Genomic DNA, 6,943 nt, shown 5'->3' with positions numbered 1-6,943 from the left:
CTTTGGGGTGCACCCCAAAGCACCCTTCCCATGTTGAGGGCAAGTGGCCTGGTATGGTCCGGGGGGGGGCACTCACTTCCCCCCCCCCCCTTTTTTCTGTTTTTTCTGGCCTACCAGGCTGCATGCTCAGATAAGGGTCTGGTATAGATTTTGGGGGGGACCCAAATCCTGGCATAGGGTTCCCCTTAACCATTTAAATACAGGACACTTTCACCCCCTTTCTGCCCAGATACATTTTCAGCTTTCAGTACTTATTGGCATCTATGGGAACATTTTGGTCAGCTTGGCATAGCACTGCTCCCTAACTATAAGTGACAAGTAGGGATGATCGAACGGTTCGGGTCGACCATCGGTTCGACCCGAACATTGACTGTTCGAGGTTCGGCCGAATTTAGAACTTTTTGCTGAAAAAGTTCGGAATTCGGCAACCAGAACCGACCAAACTGCAATGGGACAGGAAATGGGCTTTAAAAGCCCATGATTGGACCAGAACCATTAGCAAAAGCCAATTGAGGGGGCAGGAGAATGCTAGGAATGTGATTGGAGTGACTAGGGGGTCCCTAGGCCAATCATTAGTGAATACGCCCCCCAGTATATAAGATAGCCCCCGCCAAATTCCTAGCATTGTAATACAGGGACATGGAAGAGAGTGGAAGCAGTTCTGTTAATTTTACTTTAAAAGTGTCATTTAGCATTTATTAGTGTGAGTAAAGGGATATCTAGTGTAGTTAGGGTGCTCTTTTACACTTTAATTAGATGCAAAAATTTAGTTTCTGTAGGGAACGTGTGAACTGTCATGGTGACCGTAATGTAGTGTAGGGTGAACTGACACTGACTGCTATGGCAGGGTGACCAAACCCTTCCACATCAGGGTGACCGCTATAGAGAAAAGATAGTTTCTCTTAAGTCACATTCGGTGCACTAATATGGCTTCTCGCCGGTCAGCTTGCTTTTTGGCTGCAGGCGTTTATAGGGATTACATACACCCATGTATGTATATACACCTGCACATATATAGGTGTGAAAGGAGCAGAAAACACTACTTGCGCTAATGAAATAATTAACACCAATATAGTTACGCTCCTATCACACCTATATATGTGTATGTGTAAAATACATATAAGTGTGCGTGTATATATATACCCCTATACAGAAGTTCAGATGTTTTGCCTGCCTCCAAAGAACCCAAAAAAACGCTAAGCGCCAAAAAAAAAAAACGCCCAGGTGTGTTGTTGCAGGCATTTTTTGGGGGTTTTTGGAGGCAGGCAAAACATCTGAACTTGTGTATAGTGGTATATATACACACATACTTATATGTATTTTACACTTACACATATATAGGTGTTATAGGAGCGGAGCCATATTAGTGTTAATTATTTCATTAGCGCAAGCATATATTTCTGCTACTATCACACCTATATATGTCTAGGTGTATATATACATATAAGTATGTGTTTATATATACCCATATACACAAGTTCAGATGTTTTGCCTGCCTCCAAAGAACCCCAAAAAATGCCCAAAAAAACGCTAGCGCCAAAAAAAGAAAAAAACGCCCAGGTGTGTTGTTGCAGGCATTTTTTGGGGGTTTTTGGAGGCAGGCAAAACATCTGAACTTGTGTATACGGGTATATATACACACATACTTATATGTATATATACACCTAGACATATATAGGTGTGATAGTAGCAGAAATATATGCTTGCGCTAATGAAATAATTAACACTAATATGGCTCCGCTCCTATATATGTGTAAGTGTAAAATACATATAAGTATTTGTGTATATATACCACTATACACAAGTTCAGATGTTTTGCCTGCCTCCAACAACCCCAAAAAATGCCTGTAACAACACACCTGGGCATTTTTTTTTTGGCGCTAGCGTTTTTTTGGGCATTTTTTTGGGTTCTTTGGAGGCAGGCAAAACATCTGAACTTGTGTATAGTGGTATATATACACACATACTTATATGTATATTTTACACTTACACATATTTAGGTGTTATAGGAGCGGAGCCATATTAGTGACCTTTTATTGTGGCCAGCCTAAGGCACACCTGTGTAATAATCATGCTGTCTAATCAGCATCTTGATATGCCACACCTGTGAGGTGGATGGATTTTCTCGGCAAAGGAGAAGTGCGCACTAACAGATTTAGACAGATTTGTGAACAGTATTTGAGAGAAATAGGCCTTTTGTGTACATAGATGGTCTTAGATCTTTGAGTTCAGCTCATGAAAAAATGGCGGCAAAAACAAGTGTTGCGTTTAAAATTTTGTTCAGTGTATTTTCGCACAGTGTGAGCCCCAGTTGATGAGGATGCACACCAATTGATGGGCTCCAAGGTTGAAGAGAAGACTACAACGAAAAAAAATGGTGCTGACCAAAAAAACCTGCGCAAAGGATATTATTTGACACCAGGAACTTCTTAATAAATAAGTAAAATAAATTATATTATAAATTTGCTTCCAGGAATTACTTCCACACTGCGAGCTGCAATCTGAACGTGAAAACGTGAAAAATTAATAACAAAGGGGAAAATTGCGCTCAGCAATCGGTTCTTAAAAAAGTGCTGTTAGTGCATAAGTGCATATGTGATTGGTCACAATCTGACAATATGCAAATACAATAATATATGTACAATTAATTGAATAAATAAATATTGGCATTAAATGGGCTAAAAGTCCTTAAAGTGCTCTGTGCAAACTGTGCGACTCTAAATCTTCAGCAATCTTGGATTTGATGGGAACCTCCACCACAAACACCTCCACCCAGTGGTCAGATAGTATACTCCTTACCAGAATGCGATGACCCCTTAATTACAGAGGGTCAAACACGGCATTTCACTCCACACTGGCTCAAGGTTATCCTCATCGCTGTTATCACATCAAAGGATTTGTGCCCACATGCTTTAACAGGGTCCCGGATCTCCGGACATCATAGTGCAAAGAAGGATAAAGGAAACTCCAATAGTGCATTACCGTTTAATACTAGGTTTAATATAAAATATATTGCACTTACATCATAGCGGTATTCCAACGCTTGTAGTACAATGTATACAGCTGGTCAGGTGGATGGGACGCCGCTCACGCTCTGCGCCTCACCGGAACTCTACGGTCTCACGCTCCCGACGCACATTTCGTCAGCCGCGCTGACGTCATCAGGGGGATCATCTCCAGCTATCTCCATGCTCAGTGTCTAAAAGCTTGACCAAATTCCTGGCTTTACAACTTCTGCCTTTCCAGCTGGTAGATTCTGCTCCCTTTTGGGAATTTTCAGCCTGTGCTTTACCGCAGTGGCAGTTTTATAGCAGCCTTTTATTTGCCCATAAGGCCATCCCTGTCCTTGTACCATCACTTGGAAGGCTTTGTTTCCATGTCACTAGGCCAGGCGGTCAGCAACAAGGTGCACATGACCAAAGACACATGGTCAAGCAAGTATTAGCAGGGACACAATATATAATTTGCGGTCCACTGGGTAACTCTTCTGGCAGCTAGGAAGGATGCTTGTTCAGATGCCCCGCATCCTTACAGCTGGTGGCCAGAGTGGTGTATCCTCCAACTCCTTCCCGCAATGGCATCTTCAGCTTAGTCTTCCTCTGATCCAACAGTCCCTCTTAAGCATTCAAGTGGCTATGCAACAGCTCAGAAAAAAAGATAGTAAGCAGAGTTGAGATGGTACTGGTTTTATAAATTTTCTAGTTCTTGTTTGGTGGATTGTGGGTGGGTTCCAGGGATGCCCATTGGAGACTGTAGCCTGCTGGATATTATACCAGCTTTTAAATGTTCCTGCATTTTGCATCGTGGATTGTAGGTGGGTTGTCATGGTAATAGACAAACCCACTGGAGATTGTACTGAATTTTGAATGTTTCTGAATCCTGTTGAGTAAATTGTAGATGGGGTGCTATGGTAACAGGTATGCCCATTGGAGATCATATAAGCTTTCAAATATTGTGGAGGGTGGGAGTGTTTTTTTTGGCAACAAAATTTGCTGTCCCCTCAAAATAACTCAGCACACAGTCATTAATGTCTAAACAAAAGTGGGTACACCCCTAAGTTAAAACGTCCAACAAAGTGTCAATATTTTATGCGGTCACCATTATTTTCCAGCACTGCTTTAACCCTCTTGGGCATGGAGTTCACCAGAGCTTCACAGGTTGCCACTGGAGTCCTCTTCCACTCCTCCATGATGACATCACGGAGCTGGTGGATGTTAGAGACCTTGCGCTCCTTCACCTTCCGTTTGAGGATGCCCCACAGATGCTCAATAGGGTTTAGGTCTGGAGATATGCTTGACCAGTCCATCACCTTTACCCTCAGCTTCTTGAGCAAGGCAGTGGCCATCTTGGAGGTGTGTTTGGAGTCGTTATCATGTTGGAATACTGCCCTGCGGCCAAGTCTCGGAAGGGAGGGGATCATGCTCTGCTTCAGTATGTCACAGTACATGTTGGCATTCACGGTTCACTCAATGAACTGTGGTTCCAAAGTGTCGGCAGTACTCATGCAGCCCCACACCATGACACTCCCACCACCATGCTTGACTGTAGGCAAGACACACTTGTCTTTGTACTCCTTCACCTGGTTGCCGCCACACACGATTGACACCATCTGAACTAAATACGTTTATCTTGGTCTCATCAGTCACAGGACATGGTTCCAGTAATCCATGTCCTTAGTCTGCTTGTCTTCAGAAAGCTGTTTGCGGGCTTTCTTGTGCATTATTTTTAGAAGGGGCTTCCTTCTGGGACGACAGCCATGCAGACCAATTTGATGCAGTGTGCGGCGTATGGTCTGAGCACTGACAGGCTGACCCCCCACCCCTTCAACCTGTGCAGCAATGCTGGCAGCACTCATACATCTATTTCCCAAAGACAACCTCTGGATATGACACTGAGCATGTGCACTCACCTCTTTTGGTCGACTATGGCGAGGCTGGTTCTGAGTGGGACCTGTCCTGTTAAACCGCTGTATGGGCTTGGCCACCATGCTGCAGCTCAGTTTCAGGTTCTTGACAATCTCCTTATAGCCTAGGCTATCTTTATCTAGAGCAAAGATTCTTTTTTCAGATCCTCAGAGAGTTCTTTGCCATGAGGTGCCATGTTGAACTTCCAGTGACCAGTATGAGAGAGTGAGAGTGAGAGCGATAACACCAAATTGAACACGCCTGCTCCCCATTCACACCTGAGACCTTGTAACACTAACAAGTCACATGACACCGGGGAGGGAAAATGGCTAATTGGGCCCAATTTGGACATTATCACTTAGGGGTGTACTCACTTTTGTTGTCAGCGGTTTAAACATTAATGGCTGTGTGTTGAGTTATTTTGAGGGGACAGCAAATTTACACTGTTATACAAGCTGTACACTGACTACTTTACATTGTAGCAAAGTGTCATTTTTTCAGGGTTGTCACATAAAAAGATATAATAAAATATTTACAAAAATGTGAGGGGTATATATATATATATATATATATATATATATATATACACTTCCGGTTAAAAGTGGTAAAATTGCAGACATGGTACAGGAGGTGTTCATAGGCTGTGTGGGCATGGTACAGGAGATGTCAGATGCTGTGGACATGGTACAGGAGGACATGTCCGAGGCTGTTGGCATGGTGCAGGAGATGCAAGGGCTGCGGACATGGTGCAGGGGCTGTGGGCATGGTGCAGGAGATGCAAGGGCTGCGTACATGGTACAGGAGATGTCAGAGGCTACGGACATGGTACAGGAGAACATGTCAGAGACTGCGGCCATGGTACAGGAGATGCAGGTGCTGCGGGCATGGTGCAGGAGATGCAGGGGCTGCAGGCATGGTGCAGGAGATGCAGGGGCTTCGGGCATCGTGCAGGGGCTGCACGCATGGTACAGGAGATGCATGGGCTGTGGGCATGGTGCAGGGGTTACAGGCATGGTACAGGAGATGCAGGGGCTGTGGGTATGGTGCAGGGGCTGCGGACATGGTACAGGAGATGCAGGGGCTGCAGGCATGGTGCAGGGGCTGCGGACATGGTACAGGAGATGCAGGGGCTGCAGGCATGGTGCAGGGGCTGCAGGGCTGTGGGCATAGTACTGTAGATGCAGGGGTTGCCAGCATGGTACTGTAGATGCAGGGGTTGCGGGCATGGTATAGGAGATGCAGGGATGTGGGCATGGTACAGGAGATGCAGGGCTGTGGGCATGGTACAGGAGATGCAGGGTTGTGGGCATGGTACAGGAGATGCAGGGTTGCAGGCATAGTGCAGGAGATGCAGTGCTGCAGGCATGGTACAGGGGCTGCGAAGGAGTCTCACTTACCTTTTGGTGAGGCACCTTACATTTAAAAATTGTGCCGCCCGGCGCCAACACGTCACCGCGCATGAGCCGTCTGCCCGGGAATAGCCGAACGTGTATGGGCTTTCCTGAGCGGCGGCGGTGCATGTGCAGTGCGCATATCAGGCCAGCCGCGGCCAAATTTTTTTACAGGTATTAGCAGCCCCAGGGAAGGGGGAACTTGTCGGCCTACCGGGAAGTTTCCCATTATCCCAGTAGGCCAGTCCGGCCCTGGCTGGAAGGAGCCATCAGAAGATGGGGACACTGTAGTCATAAAGGAATGGACATGGTCAGCAACAATACTCAGGTAGGCCGTGGCGTTTAAAACATACTCAGTTGGTACAAAGGGGACCAAAGTGTGACAAGAAAATATCCCCCACACCATTACACCACCAGCCTGAACCGGTGAAGCAAGGCAGGATGGATCCATGCTTTCATGTTGTTTACACCGAATTCTGCCCCTACCATCTGAATGTCGCAGCTGAAATCGAGACTCATCAGACCAGGGAACATTATTCCAATCTTCTATTGTCCAATTTTGGTGATCCTGTGCCAAATGCAGCCTCAGTTTCCGGTTCTTAGCTGACAGGAGTGGCACCCAGTATGGTCTTCTGCTTCTGTAGCTCA

The sequence above is a fragment of the Pelophylax lessonae genome (assembly GCF_965119305.1).
Source record: "Pelophylax lessonae genome assembly, chromosome: 2".
NCBI lineage: Eukaryota > Metazoa > Chordata > Amphibia > Anura > Ranidae > Pelophylax > Pelophylax lessonae.
The sequence above is the reverse complement of the archived record's forward strand: the minus strand, read 5'-3'. Positions refer to the sequence as shown.